Genomic DNA, 22,547 nt, shown 5'->3' with positions numbered 1-22,547 from the left:
ACTCATTTTTGACGCTTATCGTCCTTAAATTGACTAGCCCTGATCTACGGGCGTTACACATGGTCCTTTTGGGTTGCCTTCACCAAAGCAACTTGATTGGAGAAATAAATAGAGAGAGAGGTTATTATGATTTATTAATATGTTATAAGAATAATATATTAAAGGAGAAATCATATTTGTTTAATTAATATTGGTCAATAATTAATTAAGAATTAATTTTGTGGTCAAATGTAATTAATTAAACTAGAGGGACTGAATTGTAATTATGTGATAGTTACAAAATAAGGTAAGGATGATCTTAAGGATAGGTTGGACGAATTTGAGGTGATAAGGGCCTTAGAATTCGACCATGATAAGGATTCAAGGTTTATCTTATGGGTTGCTTGGTAAACAAGCAACTAGATAAGGATAAGGACTGAAACCCTATCTCTGCACCTATATAAACCCCCTTTGGCTCATGATTTCGTCCAGACCTTCCCAATGCATCTTAGGGACGAATTCTTATACCTCTCCTCTCTCTTTATACCTTCTCTATTTGCTCTTGGTGTTTGTAAGTCATTAGAGGAGTGACACTTGTGACTCTAAGCCTTCCAAAGTCAATACAAGGAGATTTGGGATTGTTATTGCAACATAACAATCAAGGTAATATCTTAAACCTAATTATATGTTAATATGATTACTTGTATGCTAGAATTAGGGTTTATAATCTTGGATAACTTGCATGTACAATAGAGAAACATAGATCCAAGCATTAGGGTTTGTATGAGCACATAGGATGTTCTTAGGACCAAAACCCATCAGTTTTCACCTATGAACGATTCTAAAAGAAAAGAGGTTAAGGTAACAGCTTATTACCTTCAAGACGTGCCCCAAACTGAAGTAGACTCTGGATCCACACAAAATCCTTGATGCTAGCCTCTTGATCTACAAGTTTACTTTACAAAAGTCACTTCTCAAAGCTCCAAAACACTCTCCAAGCTCCCACTCACGAAAATTAGGGTTTCTGGCTCTCAAGGGGTGATAGAGGACAATGGGAGGCGCTAATGGTCCAATATATAGGGTGCAAAAACCCTGAAACTTAGGGTTTCCACTGTCAGCTTCTACTCGTCGAGTCCCCCATGCCGACTCGACGAGTCATTAATTTATTGATGTGTCCTGGCCCGCTGCTACTCGACGAGTCATAGCGTCAACTTGTCGAGTAGACCTTAAACATGAAATCTAAATGGAAAAATTAACGATACCTGACGGTTGGGATGTTACAGGAGAAGTCCAAAACATAGTACGAAAGGGATGTCTTGGACTAAAGGACCACAGTACCGAGCCTGATTTGACACGTTTAATAATACGACCGGGAATGTATATATTGTTTGTTAAGTGATTATTTTAAAAAAAATGGTTGTTTTTTTTTTTTATAAAATACAATAAAAAACGGTTAGATTACTCAAATTTTTCTATAAAAAGAAAAAGAAAAAAAAAACATTAAAAATGTATTCGAACAAAACGTCAAAAATATTATTCGAACAAAATAATAAAAAAAAAAACATTAATAGATGTACTCGAATAAAATGTCAAAAAAATTTAATAAATTTATTTGAACAAAAACATCAATAAATGTAAGCGAAAAAAATATAAAAAAACTAACCATTATATTTGAACAAAACATTAAAAAAAAGATTAATTCATAGAAAATATAAATAAAATAAAATAAAAAAATAATAAAAAATAGACAAAATTACATAAATGGTCCCCAGGGCATAAACAAATTATATAAACGGTCCTATGACAGAAATGACATATATGTCATTTCATAAAGTAATTAATTGGAAAAGTTAACACCTGTAGTTAAAATTTAGTTAAAATGATCGTTTTTACAATATTTTTAAAACATAAAGACCATCTATACAAACAATTCATTATAAAATTGGTCAATTTTATGGACCACAAGGACCATTTATGTAATTTTGTCTATTAGCTCTTCCCAATAAATTTATGGTATTTTTACTTTTTATCCTATACACAAGCAGCGGTAGATCTGGGAAAAAAATTAGGGTATTCAGTCGTTGATTTTACTAGAAAACTTAATAGGAGTATGGTGCAATATAATTTAAATATTTCAGTCTAAACAATCAATTAAAATATTACTTTTTTTTTTAAACCAATGAACAAAACAGAATTTGTCATTATTCTTTATGAGATTTTATCTTTTAAAAGGATTGTTTAACGGTAAGGATGCTATTTTTTTACCTATGTCGTTTTTGTGCTTGTAACATCGGAATCGGGATCTCAAGATCCTACAAAATAAAACATCATTTTAATTTATAATTTTAAAACATAAAAAAATATTTCAAACATTTAATTTTTTATTCAAAAGTTATAAAAACTTCAAAATATTAGTTATCACTAACAACACAAAATGATCCTATCCTAATACGATCCGATTCGTTTTTCATACCTAGGATCGTAGGGTCATACAATTCTACGATTAGGATCGCGATTTTGACAACCATGATATTAACGACTATATTTTTATTTTTGTATATTAAATTTTTTGATAAAATCGGATTTTTTTAGTAGGAATTTTGAAACTTTAATTCATAAAATTTAGTTAATCTTTTGTGAGAAAGTTTTGAAATAGAAAGACTTTAAAAAAAATCAATATTTATAGATGTTGAACGCTATTTGCCTTACTATAATATGTTTCAAAATCTTGAGTTTTTTACGTTGAAAGAGGGGAACTTTAATTGCGTCATATCATTCTTTAACCACAAGGATATGCAACTATTATATCAAGGGAATGCAACATTAATTCTTGATATCTATTAACTTTTTTAAATGGAAACAATAATACTTTTAGTAAAAGTCCAAAGGGTATGCAACTCTTGCCATACTTTACATCCACCCATGTATACATGAAATTTAGCTTTAGGTTTTGAAAGGCAAACTTTCTTGGTGGTGTTGCTCCGAGCCTCCGACGTCGCCCTCTCTCTCTCTATCATCTACTCTATCAGAAACCCCACTAAGGCTTAAGGGAGTGGCCTCGCCACAACCCTCGCCAAGCCTATGTGGCAACTCGCTACTACACCTTATCTGGGCGCTATGCTCATGTGTTAATTCAGGTTCACTATCACCTTGACGAGAAGAAAGAGAGCATAAAGATAAAGAAAGGTGGTCGCATGTGACCTTTTAGTTTATTCCAGCTTTAAATGCCTGTACTTCCGGTTTAGCAAGTTGTACCCTATTTTAAAGTTTATATAATTTAAATAAATAAAATAAACATTTAATTGATTAAAGAAAAAATTTTTACCTTTTAAACACATCACCACTCCATATCATCATATTATGTTTAGATGTAAAAAAAATATGACGTGGCAGTGCTTTGGCACATGCTACCAAATGTCACCACTCTCTTCAGCCTAATATTTTATATTTTTGTTAGTTATGATACGGGTTGTTATACTTGAACATCGACTTACCTCTATCATTGAATTGAAATATGTTAATCTTTCTGGGGTTTGTTGAAACTTGAAATTCATCTATTAGTCATTTTTTTACCTATGTTACATATTTTTTTTTTTTATCAAATATCAACAATCATACAAATATACCAGTTATCATTAAAACATGGTTTAATCACGAAACTATATCCGACCTCCCCACATGATGCGGAATTAGTTATTACCTACCATTTTTGAGTGGTCGACATTCATGAAACTTACCCAACGTACATATAATTCAAATCTATCTGAATTATTGAAGGCCACAATTTTGTCTTATCATCAAATATGGTAGGGGACCATTAAAGAGTTTCAACTTGATACCTAACCTTCTAATGTGTGAACAAAATCTATGTTTAAATATGATATATTTCTTTAAATGGTTATTTATGCATTTCCAAAGAAAAAAGTATGTCTACAACAATATATTTGAGTAAAGAACAAATTAATTAATTATGATCATGTTAGATAAATTCATCAAAACTGAGTAAAACGGAATAATGAATATAATTATAAAAGTATAGAGATCTTATATGTTGCTAAGAACCATCGTTATGATAGCATATTGATGTTTTTTGAAATTTAACCACTTCAAAATGAAATAGGTCTTGTCTTATAGGTTCAAATCTTATATATTTCAACTCTGAAATAACTATATCGTGAAAAAATGTGTATAATGACTGTTTTAACTTTTTGTAAAATCTATTAACAACCAATTGCTTTGTTTTTAGTCAAAATGTGGTTCCGTCGAAACAAATTTAATATAAAAAAAATACTTTGGAGATAAAAATATCAGAAATGTCGTAGTCATTTTGATTGTGGGGGACCACCGCTTACATTCTTTGCAAAATCTAACAGAAATATATATATATATATATATATATATATATATATATATATATATATATATATATATATATATATATATATATAGAGAGAGAGAGAGAGAGAGAGAGAGAGAGAGAGAGGTGGATTCAATTGAGAAAATAAAAAATGTTGAGAATGGGAGAATTATTCTCAGCCACTCATTTTATTCAAGCATAAAAAGATACGGTGACAAACTTGTAAATATGAGAACAACCTTCAATCTCAAATACGTATCTGTAGTTCAAACTCATTCACCGTTCATCATCCAAATTTCTTCTCCAACTTTCAACAATCATCCAGATTTCTTCAGTTAAACCATCATCAACATCATCCAATGCTAATCAATCATTGATCTTCGTCAATAATCAATACGATTCAACAGTTAACAACAAAAATTCGTTTTTGGTTCTTTTAATTCAACCTTTAATTGTGCTTGTATACGATCAGATCTTCAACATCTATAATTAATTATACTCCCAGTGTTATTAGATCAACATCATCGATAATCAACAAAAATCCACTTCATATCATTCATTCAACATCGATTATCAAATAAAACTTGAAAATTGAGGTTAGAAAAATATCAAATCGTTTTTTTTTTTTGAAATTTTTTATATAATTCTCTGTCAATCTACTCCTTTGTAGATTTAAATAGTCAAAATATCATGTTTTTAACATTTTTAAAAAAAGTTAAATTGTATGCACTCCAACTGTTTGATGAAATGTATGAACTAAATTAGCACGTTATATTCATATATGAATATGTTTTCTCAGTATATGATTATTAAAACAAAAAAAACAAATATGCAAGTCTGTATGTTATTCATATGTGAATAACATATAAAAATTATATATATTTGTGAAAATACCTTGTAATATTCATATGTGAATATACTGTGTAATATTCATAAGTGAATATATCATCTAATATTCACAAATGAATATACTATGTAATATTCACATGTGATATACCATTTAATACTATGTAATTTTCAGATATGAAAATATTATCTAATATTCATAACTGAATCTACCATCTAATATTCACAAGTGAATATACTATGTAATATTCATAACTAAATGCATCGTCTAATATTTAAACATGAATATATTATGTTTATTATATGTTATATTCATATATGAATGATACTTAAACTGTAAAAAAAATAAATAATCATAGTTTTTATTCATAACTGAATAACGAATTTACTGTAGTAAAAATTTAATTCATTTTTATTCACTTATGAATAACGATAGCTGAAAATATAAAAAAAATAAATTTTTTATTTTATCTTAAAACTATATCAATATGGATGTATATTTGTAGAGAATAAAAAATCATGAATTTTGGTATATTTAAAATCATTTTTCGATAAAAATAGCTTCTTAAAAATAAAAATAAAAAACGAAAAAACTATGTTTTTGTATATATTAAGGTAATGATTAGCATAGTTTAAGGAAACATGTTTGTTGGAAAACACATGTCTATTCCTTTCCTATTTCTGCTGGTACGACGGAGGCTTTTGCGGCAAAAATAAATGAGTGGTTGAGAATGATTCCCCCATTCTCAACCTTTATATATATATATATATATATATATATATATATATATATATATATATATATATATATATATATATATAGGTTATTTTGTTTTCACTATCTATTGTGTGCATGTATGATTGATTATGGACCAATCATTTTAGTTATTTTAAGAAAGTAATTAATGCATATTACATGTTGAAGATATAATGGATATTAATTACTTTCTTAAAATAACTAAAATGATTGGTCCAGAATTAACCAAGGAACCTAACTATATATATATATATATATATATATATATATATATATATATATATATATATATATATATATTGTAAGGTTCAATAGAGAACCATAATTAACCAAGGAACCAATCTTTTTTTCAACTTTTAGAACTTATTTTTTGTCAAAAAAAAAACTAAAAATACAGAAATACATAACTTTTTATCTTTTTTCCAATGATATAAAATTCGATTTTTTTTACGTCAAATTCACAATGTGACTCTTCGAAAATTCAGAATGTGAATCCGGATTCACACGGTAAATCCGAAAAATATTTTTCACATTCACAATGTTAATATATGAATTTAGATATTTTTAGATTTTTTTTTTCGATAAAGAATAAGCTCTAGAAATTGAAAAAAAAATTGGTTCCTTGAAGAAACAATAAGCTCTCTCTCTCTCTCTCTCTCTCTCTATATATATATATATATATATATATATATATATATATATATATATATATAAGATCCGTTGAGTACTCAAAGTTCCCTGAAAACCCAAGAACTAAAAGTGGAGCGTTGGATCAAAAGTAATTCGCTAACGACATGATCATCATCTTACCAATTTCATTTAATGTTTAATTTTTTTGTGTTATTTAATATATCAATATAAATGTCTAAAAATTAACAAAATAACTCAAAATTTCAGATTTATTATTTTTTTTAAAAAAAATAATTTTCATTTTTTTTAAATGGATATTTTTAATTTTTTTTCAAAAAACATGAATTTTTCAAAAAAAAATGAAAAAAAAATATTTTTTAAAAAACTATATTTTTTTTAATAAAACTGCCTTTTAAAAAAAACAATATTTTTTTTAATAAAACTACATTTTTTTTTAAAAAAATGTATTTTTTCTAGAAAAAAACTATATTTTTTTTTCACAAAAACTGCATTTAAAAAAAAAAACCTACGATTTTTATAAAAAAAAGTGCAATTTTTTTCAAAACTGTATTTTTTTAACAAAAAAATCTACATTTTAGGTGCATATATACATATTTCTTATACTATAATATTCATAAGTAATTATAAAAAATCTCATTTTTATTAATCAATCTACAAACATAATACAAGTACTTTATTCGATACAAAATAAAATATAAAAAAACTACAAAGATTCACAACGTTATCATTTCTTCATATCAAGATTTCCATATTTTCTTCGATTTATTACTTTTCACATCTTCAATATTTTCCAAAAATTCTTCAAAATCTATAAGAAAATAAAAAAAAATTGATTAATACAAGAACACGCACATGTATATATCATGTAAGATTCACATGTGATTATATAATGTGATATTCACATGTGATTGTATCTTTTAAGATTTAGTTGTGAAATTCACAAGAAAAAATTAAAAAATAATTAACGAAGAACACTTACATAAAATGCATGTGTGCATATATAGGTAATTCATATGTGATTCACTTGTGATTTACATATGAATCACATATAATTCACTTGTGATTTACATGTGAATCACATTTAATTGATATGTGAATCACATGTAATTGATATGTGATTCACTTGTGATTTACATGTGAATTACATGTGATTAATATGTGAAATACATGTGATTTACATGTGAATCATATATAATTCATATGTGATTAACTTGTGAATCATATGCAACTCATAGCTAATTCACTTGTAATTTACATGTGAATCACAAATTAATCATATGTGAATTACATGTGAATCACATATAATTCATATGTGAATTACTTGTTATTTACATGTGAATCACATGTAATTCATATGTGATTTACACGTGAATCACATGTAATTCATATGTGATTCACTTGTGTTTTACACGTGAATCACATGTAATTCATATTTACATGTGAATCACAAGTGAATCATATATGAATTACATGTGATTAAAATGTGAGTCACATGTGAATCATATGTGAATTACATGTTATTTACATGTGAATCACATGTAATTCATATGTGATTCACTTGTGATTTACATCACATATAAATTACATGTGAATCACATGTAATTCATATGTGATTCACTTGTGATTTACATGTGAATCATATATAAATTACATGTGATTTACATGTAATTCATATGTAAAGTTTGCAACCAAAATACTTCAATAAATTTATATTTTCATTTATATATTATACTAATGGATTAATTTATTGGTCAGCGAATCAGAAATCAATGATGGAACATAAAATATCTTAAAGATTAATTAAAAGTTTTCCATGTTATGGCGCCATTTGAGATTTGGTAACTTTCTATAAATGGCTTTAAATAAATTGTTAATTTTCCATAGATTTTTCAATGAAAGTTGTTTGAGATTTATGAACTTTCTAGAAAAGCTATTATTTAAAATCTCAAGTGGCTTTCATGGAAAAGTCAACAAATGACAAGATGTTTTTTTTTTGGAAAGAAGAGGGAAAATATAAGTGGTTTTGTAGCAATTTGATATGGTGGTGTAGGGTATACCTGTGAATCCTGATATAAGTGTAGGTATTTCAAGGATTCCTTGTAAAATCCATAGTGATAAAGGAGAGCACCATAATATGTAGTTCCATACAATCCACTTCAAGAATAATAAGCCGCTAACATGTTGTTCAAGAAAAAAAACAAATCACACTATTATAAATGACATGTATCAAACTACAGATGAAAGTAATACAACATATCCATAGAAACCAATATACCACATGGACTACTTTTGTAATTTAGTCTAGAAAGAAACAGTGGTATGAATGCTTAGACCTTAAAAAACAAAAATTCCCTTTTTAGGAAGGGTGAAATGTGATGAAAAATGGCATATATCTACAAGTGACATACCTTCTCCAATTCTTGTTGATATAAATCTGTTCGATAATATGCAGTTCACAGCAGTAAATTTGGATTAAATGAGCCAAACAGACTGCAAAACAACAAAGAAAAATGAAGTCAAATAGGGCGAGAAAACTTTAACAGGTTTTTCAAAATGCAACATTTTTTTATACCTGATTAATGATGCATTGTCATACATATTGAGCCTCTCAAAGAACGCTAACGTATAAAATGTGAATCGGTCCACAACAGAGACACCAACCTATATATATCACAATAATCTCTACAAAATTAGCAAGAGAAGCAAAAGAAATCATGGAGTATTCATGTATATCAAATTACAAAATTTTGAAGTTGATAGAATCCAGATAATACTCACATCAGAATCTAAGTGATGTGAATATGAGTTTTCCCCTTTCATGCTACTCCCAATAGCCAAAACACCAGGTGAATGGAGCTGAAAATAAATAAAATATCTACACGGTTTTAGAATTCTCAATAAATTTATGTTTTCATTATTTCAATACTTTAGGTAAGAGAAGGATCCAGACCTGGGAAAAGAGGGTAGCAGCTTGACATGTATCTACCCTAATCAACAGTTCCTTGAACCTAAAAACATGAACACATAAGAGAACAAGTAAGTCATAATTCCACAACCAATGACAGATGAGATAGCATTAAAAATGGGTTCTGACCTACGCTTTTCTTTCTATTTGACTACATCATCCAAATCATGACTCTGAAGTTCATCAGAGTCTTGAAATTTCAGAAACTCATCTCCTCCATGTCCTGTCATGTATAGCAGTATATGGCTTCCTTCGTCACTCAAAAGGCATTTGGTTCTTGGAACAACATTTTCATGGCGACCTGTTAAAACTCTCAAAAAGTTCTCAATTGTCACTTCATAGCCTCGATAGTCTACCTGACATAACAATGTACTAAAATCAGCACATCTTCTCTAAAAACAGCTATGTAAATAAGTAAAGGGTTGTAGAAATTAATTGGACACAAAATTTGACCTCAACATTATCTCCATACAAGTTAAGACTATGGTTTTCATTGTTGAAAACTTGTGCAGGGTATTTGTTTCAAGAATTGCAAGCTATGTCATCTGCTAACATAAGAATGATCCTCTCATCAAGTATTCCTAATCGCTTCACAATCCTAAACAAGAAGATTAAGCGAAAGAATGACATACAATTGTCAATAGAGCGTAAAGAAGATCGAGTTTAGTTAATTAGGAAGCGAATGGGATGATTACTGGGAGTTCGGGTTGGCTCATGTAATTCAACGCCATGGAAGTTAAAAGAGGAGGGAATTTCAGTCCGGCGTAGTTTTTAGGTTTATCACTGAAAGCGCCACCGCCAAATTCTTGTAATTTCACTGCGTGGTTGAAGAAATCGGAAAGGTCTGTGAGGTCGCATTCGCTGATTTTCACTGATAGTAACGATTCGCTGTAGTTTTTTGCGATGAATTCTAGATCTTTGAAATCGAACTTAACCAGATTTGTCTTGTAGAAGTTTAACGATTCCATGGCTGCGTTACGCAAAGCTAACTCATGTAACCATTCCCCGTCCTTTTCAACGATTAAGCGCTCGTGTAGATACAGAATTCTCATGTTGTTACACCGTTTACCGATTTGGAGTAATCCGTCTGTTGAAAACCCGGATCACAAATCAAGCTTCAAAACCCTAAGTTCTTGACCACGGGTTCGATTTAATAAATCGATATCGGAATCACGAACAATCATTCGCCGGAAATGGATAGATTTCAAGCAATTCAATGAACTCAAGATTTCTCTAACGACCTAATGCTTCATTGTAGATGATCGATTCCACTCCAACTGGACATTCGATAGGACTATCTTCTCCAAATCGACAAGTCAAGATCACATTCAGAAGAAAATGACTGACCTAATGCTTCATTGTAGATGTTCCGATGAAATATACTCACATCCTGTCACACTTCGATGACGATTTCAGGATTTGAGATCGGATGTGTAATGAAGGGTAGAGAGAGAGAGAGAGAGAGATAGGAGTTGACGTGGTTAAATGTCCCTAAAATGTTACTGATTTATTTTAATAAGATACCCCCGCCCCATTTTATTTTCAGATATTTACGAAAATGCCACGAAGCATCCTAACCCTCTATTATTTTAATCTAACGGTTATTAGTTCTCGGGTTCTCGGGAACTTTTGAGTTCTCAAATGATCCTTCCTCTCTCTCTCTCTTTTTCTTTCTTTCTCTCTCCCTCTCTCTCTCTCTCTCTATATATATATATATATATATATATATATATATATATATATATATATATATATATATATATGGGATAGTTCAAATAAAAACAGTAAATAGTGTGAGAACATAAAAACACTTTTTTATGTTATTATTCTGTAATGAATTTTGTATCGACATCTTTATGTCATCATTCAATAAAGAATAAATGAATAGTCAAAGGTTAAAATTAAAATTAGAATTTACTACAAAAATGCCTATACACAAGTTTATAATATAATAATAACATTATAATGAATATATGAGTAGTCGAAAGGTAATATTTATTTTAGAATTACTTCAACAATACACATATACAAAATTCATTACAGAATAATAACATAAAAATAGTGTTTTTACGTTCTCACACTATTTACTGTTTTTATTTGAACTTACTTCTCTCTCTCTCTCTCTCTCTCTATATATATATATATATATATATATATATATATATATATATATATATATATATATCACTCATATTTTGAAAAAAAAGGTGATTTTTTTTATTTTTATTTCTAGATATATTAAATAACGAAAATAATCATTAATTTTTTTATTTTTCTTTTTATTTTGCAATTTAAAAAGCTAGGATCGTGTCCGGTGTCTCATAAAATAAGAATGGTCTAAAATGAATCTCTCTCTCTCTCTCTCTCTCTCTATATATATATATATATATATATATATATATATATATATATATATATATATATATATATTGTAGCACCCAGAATTAGAAAGACCAAGAAAAGAAAGGAAAGGCTCTAAGTCAAGAGTCAACTCGTCGAGTCCAGGGAGGAACTCGACGAGTCGGAGCAAGATCCGGGGCATAAAGTAAGTGACCGACTTGGCGAGTCGGCTAGTGGACTCGGCGAGTCTGGTCTGGACGAGATAAACCCTAATCCCGGGAGTTGTGCCCAATTTAAAGAACATTACATCCCTTCCCCAGCCTCTTTGTTACCCTTTTGAGATCCATAAACCCTAAATTGTGAGTGAGAGTCCTTGGAAGCAATTTGGAGCTTGGATAAGTGGTTTTTGTGAAGAGATCTTGAAGATCAAGAAGCTTGGATCAAGGGGGTTTACAGAGATTTGGATTATTCTTCAGTAGGAGGTCATTTTGGAGGTACTAAGCTGTTACCTTCACTCCTTTTGCATCTAGATCTATTCTTGAATGAGATTTGGGGCTATTTGGGCAAGATTAAGGTCTATTTCGGGTTTGGGGCTTAGATCTGAGGTTGCTACTTCTGATCTAGGGTTGTGATGGTCCAGAATGTCTTAAAGCAGTAGTCAATGAGTCATTGGTGAAGCCCCTTTGTCTTAAACCCTAGCCTAGAGTGTTTTGGGCCTATATCTCCTTAGTTTCACGTAAAGTTTGCAACTTTATGTGAGGGTTAGACTGTAGAAGGGTGGATCTATGGATTGGAGCCCCTAGATGGCTCGAAAAGCCACTGTATAGATTGAGAACTGGAGAGACTCGGCGAGTCACATGGGTGAACTCGACGAGTTGTATGAATATGTGCTTGGACTCGACGAGTTGGAAGAACAACTTGGCGAGTCTGTTGAAGATTGCCTAGGACTCGGTGAGTCTGTTCTTGGACTCGATGTGTCAGGTCGCAAAACCCCCCAACCTCTTCTGTTAAGACGCAGATCAATGAGTTGAGTGGTGACTCAGTGAGTTGGACAGGATAGGACTCAGAGATCGTTGAACTCGATGAGTCCAGGGGTGACTCGGCGAGTTGGGTCGTATTTTGAGAGCTTATGAGTTTTAGGACTTGGCGAGTCTACGGGTTGACTCGGCGAGTCGAGTCAACTGGAAGGTTGACTTTGACCAGGACTTTGACTTTAACCAGAGTTGACTTAGTTTGACTTCTAGAGTTCAGTTTGGAACTAAGTGTTATATTGATATTAGTAGCTTGGGGAGCTAGTGGAGCAGCGGTTCAGAGAATTGTCGGACAGCAGCTAGAGGATCATCAGCAGAGTTTAGTAGTTCAGGTGAGTTTCGTTCCAGTAGGAACGGGTCTACGACCACAATGCCGACTCTTCTAGTTAGTAGTAGTTTCCGGACTTCGGTCCGATGCAATAGTTCAGTGTGCTTGATGTCTTTGTGATTCAAGTATGTTTTTGTGTTATGTGTTCCGGACTTCGGTCCGACGCAGTATGCGGTATATGCATTTATGCTAGTAGTTATGATTATGCTATGCTATGTTCGCCCAGTTAGTCCGGACTCTGGTCCGATGCGGTTAGCCGGACTTCGGTCCGGTGCAGGGGGCAAGACCCCAGTTAATCCGGACTCCGGTCCGATGTAGTTAGCCGGACTTCGGTCTGATGCAGGGGCAAGGCCCCAGTTAGTCTGGGCTTCGGTCCGATGCAGTTTCCGGATTTCGGTCCGATGCAAGGGCAAGGCCCCAGTTAGTCCGGACTTTGGTCTGATGCAGTGGGCAAGGCCTAGTATCTGCTTTATATGTTATTGTATGGTATGTGGTAGTTTGGGGGAGCTTACTAAGCTTCGTGCTTATAGTTTTCAGTTTTGGTTTCAGGTACTTCCGGTAGTGGAGGGAAGAGCTCGGGATGATCGTATGGCATACACCATAATTAGTCAGCCTGGGATATTTCATTCTGATAATAAGATTTTGTTTTGAATTAATACTTTGATTTTATGTTAGGAATTATGTTATGGTTTGACAATCATGGTTTAAGTAATGTTATTCAAATGAAATTTTTAGTCATGATTTTTGGGTCGTTTCATATATATATATATATATATATATATATATATATATATATATATATATATATATATATATATATATATATATATAGAGAGAGAGAGAGAGAGAGAGAGAGAGAGAGTTAGGTTCATAGGAGACAACTATATTTTGTGAGACATGTTGATGCAATCCTAAGCATTCATTTTGAATATAAAAAAAAATTTAATTGCAAAATAAATGAAAATATTAGTTTTTTTATTTAAAATATAATTTTCGTCATTTATTTTATCTAAAAAAATTTACCGTTTTTTTTCAAAATATACATGAAATATTCTAATATAATATTATACTGTAAATTTTAAAATGTTAGAATATTCTACTAGAATATTAAACTATAAATATTTAAGAAAGTTTAATAAAATATTAGAATATTTTTATAAATCTAACAATTCAAGTAGAACATTAAAAAAATTTACATATCCACCAATTTTAGTAGAATATTAGAATATTCTAACATTTTTAAAATTTGATTTTATTATTTACATTTTAATATTTTATTATAATATTTCACTTATATTTTGAAAAAACTGATCATTTTATTTTTATTTTTATTTTTATTTTTATTTTTGGAAAAAATAAATAACGAAAATAATATTTACAAAAAGAGTTTTGAGATTTTTCCTTTTATTTTTCAATGTAATTTCTTTTTATTCTGTTGATCTTCAAGATAAGTGGCTACGATTGTATTCTCATTTCTTATAAAATTAACATTGTATCAAATGAACCTTCATATATATATATATATATATATATATATATATATATATATATATATATAGAGAGAGAGAGAGAGAGAGTTTGAATTTTCATAATGGATAATGGATAAAAGATGTAAATTTAAAAGTATGAATAAACGATTATTTGAGTCAGCACTTAAACTGGTAGGCGTTGGCAACGCCCATACGGCATTATTAGGAAAAAACAAAAAAAAAGGCGTTATAACGTGTTATGGTGGTAACGAGAAGTAACGTGCAGGCTAATAACGTCTGATAATATAGAAGGAGGACGGTGTTCACGTGTTACAACGCCCAATAACGTCCCTTGGGACGTTACCCATATCCACCTCTTTTAGCCCGCTCTAAAAAAATTATATATATAATTTTCTTCTATTAGTTTTCATACTTTAATAGAATATACTATTTAAATCATTTTATAAAAAATAATTTGGCTTTATTGACATTTTATCCATAAGGCTCTGATGGATGGAGTGATGCATTGACATTTTATGATGCCAGATCATTTTTAATTAGCCACCTCATCGTCATGATATTTTTATCATAAAAAAATACATGACACATTATTTTCAGAGGTGTGTCAAATTGGTAAAAAAGAAAATCTATCTCTCTCATGTAATTTGAAGCCAAAAAGCTTGGTATGCCATCGTAAGAGGTATTGTATACCACCCATGCCATGCAAATACCAAACAAATGCCACCCGTACTCCCTGCCAAGCTTAATGATCATATATAAAATATATCATGTAAAAGTTTATAAAAATAAGACAAAATAATATACTATAAAATAGTTAATATTTTAACTCATTTATTAGAAAATTTGATACTTTTGTAAACCATTATACTAGACGAATATAATATCAGTGTGTTGGACAAGTTGATATATATATATATATATATATATATATATATATATATATATATATATATATATATATATATATATATATATATATATATATATATATATATATATATATATATAATTATGTTATTGAACTTTATATAATAAAGTTTACACATATTTTATATATGATATCTTTATATATGATATCTAAACTATTTTGAAAGTCTCTACCCGATTCAATTTAGTGTTATTTTAATAATTGTTATGAATGATTAATTTAAAATTTTAATTATACGATCATCTTTTTATTTCAGTCATAATGTTTATTTAAAATACAAATCATTATTAGATATGTAACGTCCCAAAAATATGACCCAAAATTTTCATTTTTAATTTAAATAAAATATTATTCCAAAAAGATCATGAATACACTCCAAGTGGAACTAAGTGTATTTGAAACATAAACTAAAAACCATAAGTATCTGAAACATAAACTGAAAACCATAAGCATTATATCAATCAGAGTAAATCACTAAAGCGGAATTATGTGGTGTGTGTGATGCAGTCATCCCGAGCTCTTCCCCTTGGAACCATAAGTACCTAAAACATAAACTGAAAACTATAAGCACAAAGCTTAGTGAGTTCCATTTAGGTCAAAATTAAACTTTTATAAAACCATAATTGGAATATACCAAGTGGTAGATATCGTAACAAGGTTTTCAGAAATATAAAGAACACTAAAATCCGAGTTATAACGAAGAAATTATTACCAATCGAAGATCCGCGACAATACCGGTAAAACACTCTTAAGCATAAAATACAAAATTTCAATAAAATACTTTTTGGCCTTAGGTATCTAAATGAAAGTCGTAGATATCCCAAAAGCGTAAACATACATAAAAAGAACGCCCAAATCTGACTTCGTATGAGGAAATTATGATTTTTTTGAAGTTTCGGACATATCGGTAGACAACTAAAAACTCGAAATAGAGATCGAGCAAATTTTAAACGAGAATCAAATGTCTCGTCAATAGTAGTACAACGGTAAAAAGACAGACGAAAACGGACGTCGGATGAAGAAGTTATGGATTTTTAACGGACTTTTCCAGTCCCGACCTTTTAAAAATATATTATTAAAAATCAAGTCAGAATTAGCCAACAGAGTCTAAACGAAAGTTTTAGAGTATATTTCCACCTACGCGTGGATATAAAGAACGTCGAAAACGGAGATTGTACGCGAAGGTTACGGAATTTACAAGTTTTGGGCTCAAATTTCGAGATTGGTCCGAAATGAACGCCCCGCGTTCGGAAATGTTGGGTCTAGGTTCATCCATGTCGCCCACTAGTCACATCCGGTGCACCGTCCGAGGCTGAGGTAAGCGCCGGCGTCCGAAGCTGTTGAACGCGCTGCGTACGAGCAGGGAACACCCTACGCTCCAAAACGCCACGCGTTCCTCGCAAGTACGCCTTGCGTACGAGGGGCAGCCAACCTCTATAAATACCATGCGAGGCTCCCCGGGATTTTGTTGCTTTCTACTCATTTCTTTCACCTCGAAACATCGCTCAAGTCCCTCTAAACCACCCCGAAGACCCTATAACACCTCTAACACACGATGCAAGTTTCGACACCTCGAGGTCCCTGAGGAAGTAACTTTTACCAGTCGAAGTGTTGCCCGAACAAAGAATCGTTTTCACCAATTCACCACTTCAACCAAGTGAGTTCATACGCTATCACTACGTTTTTAAATACCTTTTTTAAATGGTTTTAAGGGGGGGGGGATACAAGTAAACACACGGTTATTCTCGTGTGGAAAACATCGATCTTTCGCTATACTTTTCATACTATTATTATAACTATCATAGGAAGTTATTAACATACAAAACATTTCACAATGCAACTTTACTCTATTAAGATACATTATGTTTTATAAATAGAAATATGTTTTATTTGTAAAGATGCATATTACATCAAATCGAGGGTAACCATTTCAACTATAACACTATGTATTTTACAAGTAAATACAACTCATTATTATCCATTTGATCATACTATAGAAAGGGTAATCATTTCAGACAAAAGCACATTTTCATGAATACGTGACTTAATTGAGAATCCGTGAGTCATTCATCTTCATTATACCTATCAAGCCCTGTTTTATAACCAGAGTCTCCTGTCCGGAGAACGTGATAAGTGTGTATAGATCTATATGGGACTGATGATCCCGCACCCTGACTGTTAGCTACAGTCCGCGGGGTGACAAATATCATAACGCTTCGACACCTGAAGAACATCGCTACAGGCAAATCCATCATAGTACGGTTATGAAAACTCACTGGATAGACAATTATTATGGTATTATGTTTTCACGGGAAAAGTGATATTACAATTATTATCACATACAAATACAAGCTTCTTATAGTTTTGTTTTATAATAAGATTGTACATCATTATCTTAAGCATGACATATTTGCTTACAAGTTACGGTCTTGGACATTTAAGACTGCTCCTCACCTTTAGGAAAATATAGGATTTTCTTGGTTCAAATACATACAATTTATACAACAAGCATTCATACTCATTTCATACACTCATAAGAAAATATCATACAATTTATACAATAATCATTCATACTCATTTCATACACTCATAAGAAAGTATCGGATTTTTTGGAAAACAAACGTGAACTTTCGAATGACATACATTTTCTCAAAACACTACTTATGAACTCACAAACTTTATTGTTGACACTTTTTCTTTGAAATAACTTGTATTCTCAAGAAAACGCTAAATCAGGTAGCAACTACTTTTGAAGACTAACGCGATGGCGTTAGTAACATATTTTGGATCACCATATTGTATTTGATATTCAAACATGTAACACATACAATCATGTAAACTTTTCAAATATATTCATATTATGGTGGTGTGTACTTCCTTTACTATTCAATTGTTATGATATTGTACATGATGTCCTCCGCCCCTGAACGTTTCCGCCGTTCTGGTTTGGGGGTGTGACAGATTGGTATCAGAGCATTGTTTATAATGAACTAAGTATATCAAAACCATTTTTGATATACAACTATAAACATAATTGGGCAAAAACACTCTGACTAAGAGTTATACTTTTTAAAATAAATCTTTTACAAAAGTATACGTGCATGCATTATATAACAGGGTCAGTATCATAATGAAAACAATATAGAAGTATTATAGATGAGTTGTGCAATACAGGTATGCCTTGGAATATGTAATTAGGAATGGGATGAATATAGCCTAATCAACTATATTTTTCCAAGAGCCGACCAGCATATGCCAGGGGATAGCTACAGTGGACAACAAGTCTAAAACTTACCAAACTTATAAAACTTAGAATCAAACATAATATTTAGAATACTATAGGAGTATTTTATGCATACAATAGTTTAGCTTTGATGTTCAACCTTATGTGCCTTAATTCTAGACAATTCTTATATCCCTATTCCCATACAGACGCAATGGCCGGATTCCATCTACCAGGGGATCCCTACTACCCGAACCAAGGCAATGGAGGATGGGTAGAAGATGATCTGGAGGAGGATCTCGAGGAAATTATGGAAGGATTCGAGGGAGAAATACAAGAAGACTCTGACACCGACCCCGAAGCCAATAACTTACCCTTAGTGACTCCGATCCAAAATCCTAATCCTTGATCAGGATTTCAGGGCCCAACACCTCTGTGGGCAGTGAAACTGAATAAGTGGAGCAACGAACAAGGTCAATCCCCACCGTACCATGGAGACTAGAGCTTCTACAATTTGAGCGAGGGAGGCTCAGCAGACAGATTCCTTCCTATATTGGTTCGCCGAATTGCCCGCAATGATGAGCCAGGAAGGGAAACTATCTAACGAACCGAGGAGAATGATGCGAACACCGAAGTCAATACAGTTCGCGTCCGACAGTTAGGATTAACTCATGGTAGAGCCGTAAATCAAAATAAAGCTTGGCAAAGAGAGCTAACTGCAACTCAAACTGAAGTAAAGGATATCCGTGCTAACTCTAGAGTCAACATAGTTCTCCTTCGTCATCTGACCGAGGACCAGGACTTTGAAAGGTCTCGTATTGATGACTTACAAGTGGAGTTGGATGCCTGTCGATCTGAGACCAAGGACATGTTGGATTAGTGTCTAAGCCCGTAACTATATTTGGTATGTACTTGACCTGGTTGTGCATGGTCTTTTTGGGTTGCATTCACCAAAGCAACTTGACAAGGTAATTAAGGAGAGAGAGAAGATATTATGATTTATTAATATATTATAAGAATAATATATTAAAAGAGAAATCATATTATTTGATTAATATTGGTCATAAATTAATTAGGAATTAATCTGGTGACTAAAAGAGATTAATTAAATAAAGAGGCTTAAACTGTCAAATGTGTGATAGTTGGATTTAGGGGAGGGAAAATTTATGGATCAAAGGGGGAACGAAATTATGATGGGGATCCATCAAAATTTTGTCCATTGGCCCTATTCCAGAAGGTTCCATGGGTTGCTTGGTGATTAAGTTGTCCATTAGGGTTTTGGCAGAAACCCTAGCAGCCTACAGTATAAATAGAGACCCTTATATGCAATTTTCGGCCACTTGATCCCAAGAGAAACCCTAGGGCCGATTTTAGCATTCTCTCCCCTCTCTCATAATTCCCTTCTTACTTGTGTGGTGTTTGTAAGCCATTAGAGGAGTTACATTTGTAACTCTAAGCTCAAGAAAGAAGATCAACAATCAAGCCAAAGATTTGAGCTCTTGTGAAAGATGTAATCTTCTGGATCTATTTAGTTACATTGATTTTGTGATATGTATGCTAGATCTAGGGTTCTTAGTCTTGGATGAATGTATGTACAATAGTAAAACCTAGATCCAAGCGCTAGGGTTTGCATGAACACATAGGATGTTGTTGTGTGTAAATTTCATCAGTGGTATCAGAGACTTAACTGGTTTTAATTGTATTTGATGCTTATATATTTGTTCATGGCAGAAAAGAAATTTTTTTCATAAATCCCCAGCTCACCACGTGAACCCAGTATCTGGCTGGAAATTAATTTTCTGACCTGATTTTGTGTATGGATAATTACCATAACTGTTTTGAATAAGAAAATCCGATTTTTGATTAATTCCATGTAATTATCCACACCAAAACAAAAGATAACTTCAAATTATTTAAATAATAAATTCCTTATAAGATAATATTTGATCATTTAAATTATTTGGTAATTATCTTGTAAATAAAATTAGATTAGATCAAATATAGATAATCACCAAATTAATTGTTTGAGTTATATTATTTGTTATTTGATCCTTTGTGTTTTGAAAAGTTCAAAACTTGCCCTCAAGTTTTGAAATTTAAATTTTTTTGTATTAAAAGTTTAATTTTGAATTATTTAAATTTCAAACCCTTAGAATATTACAAGTTTAAAATTCAATCCTCTACTATTATATTATTACAAGATTAATTAATATATATGTATAACTTAAAATGTTAGTCTTACCGTTAGAGGGGGTATAAGGTTATGGCCTATAAAATGGTCGTTTAATGGGTATCCACTCTTACCCACCACTTCCTTGATTGGTGGAAGGTCGTTAGTCGAACGTCTGGGATAAGGCAATCCTCTTCTCATTAAAAAGTATAATGAATCTATATAAAGTAACTAAACGTTTTTACACAATTCCCAATCTTAGTTACTTTAGGCAAAGTGAATTGATGCAATCCCATGAAATTACACTTTGTACCATTGCTAAGAAGTTAGTGGAACGTGTGTGGTTTAACAAATACACTAATAGGTTCTAAGCAAAGGTGACAAAGGGTGACTCATTGTTTGTCATAGTTCGATGGAGCGTGTGTGGTTAACCGACATATCGAATAGGTGACTGTAACAATGAGGGCACCACGTACATTTGCATGGTTATTCGCACCCGCTTTGTGATCCTCGACATCCCAGTCACAAACTTGAGGGGAATATCGAGATTGAAACATGCCATTGAAAAGTTCAATGAATCTCAAAGTAATCTAGGAGTTTACAATACATTTAAAACTTAATTTTTTTTTTGTTTTTCATGGTGGAGAATTAGTGAATCGTCATTTACTTACCTTCAAATTATTTTCATGTTAGATTACGGCATCCCTTTTCTAACATGTAAATAATGTTGTTGGTTCCTACCCCTAATTTTTCATTTTGGGTGTTTAATTAGGGATTCATTTCTAATCAAACTTTGTTCTTTTCTATTTCATATGTTGAACTCAAACAACAACAACGCTTCAGGCTCATCCTCATCCGGCTTATTCTCATTCATGAATTTGTGTGGGAGAGTGATCTTTGACGGGTCCAATTTCAATGATTGGATCCGCAACATCCGAATGGTCACTCGTTAAGAGGACAAAGAGTATGTCCTCGATAAGGAGCTGAAGGAGGTGAACATCAACACTGCTACTCCTGAAGAGATCGCTGCCTTTGAGGCCCATGAGCGTAATGCTATGAAAGTCCATTGTATCATGTTGGCAACCATGACTATTGAACTTCAAAAGTCACACGAGGACTACTATCCCTACGATATGCATCAAGACTTGGTGGACCGGTACCACCAAAGTGTGAGGCAAGAAAGGTATGAGATCATCACTTCGATGATCACTGCCAAAATGGGTAATGAAGAGTCTCTTACTGCTCATCTGCAAAAGATGCAAAGACATGTTGATCGCCTGCTGAAGTTGAATGTGAAATTCGATGAAGAGCTGGCAATTGACATTATCCTTCATTCCTTGCCTCCCTTCTACAACCAGTTCTGCATGACCTACCATATGAATAAGGAAGAGGTCACCTTGAGCAAGCTTCAAGGGTTGCTTAGGACCGCTAAGAGCAATCTTAAGGACAAGTCTGTTGCATCAACTCCCACTCCAACCGCTG

The 22,547-nt window shown here is 31.8% G+C and overlaps 1 pseudogene across 1 annotated transcript; it reads right to left on the bottom strand.

Moving 5' to 3' along the window:
- Window positions 1-8,983: 8,983 nt before the first annotated feature.
- On the bottom strand, window positions 8,984-11,004 carry LOC145089991 (GPI-anchor transamidase-like; annotated as a pseudogene). The gene is made up of 6 exons (XR_013701424.1): window positions 10,009-11,004; window positions 9,685-9,911; window positions 9,541-9,598; window positions 9,369-9,446; window positions 9,163-9,251; window positions 8,984-9,080 (listed from the first exon to the last, which is right to left on the bottom strand). The product of XR_013701424.1 is annotated as a GPI-anchor transamidase-like (transcript).
- Window positions 11,005-22,547: the final 11,543 nt, after the last annotated feature.

The sequence above is a fragment of the Lactuca serriola genome, chromosome 2 (genome assembly GCF_051521515.1).
Source record: "Lactuca serriola cultivar US96UC23 chromosome 2, Lser_US96UC23_V15, whole genome shotgun sequence".
NCBI classification, from domain to species: Eukaryota; Viridiplantae; Streptophyta; class Magnoliopsida; order Asterales; family Asteraceae; genus Lactuca; species Lactuca serriola.
The sequence above is the reverse complement of the archived record's forward strand: the minus strand, read 5'-3'. Positions and strand labels throughout refer to the sequence as shown.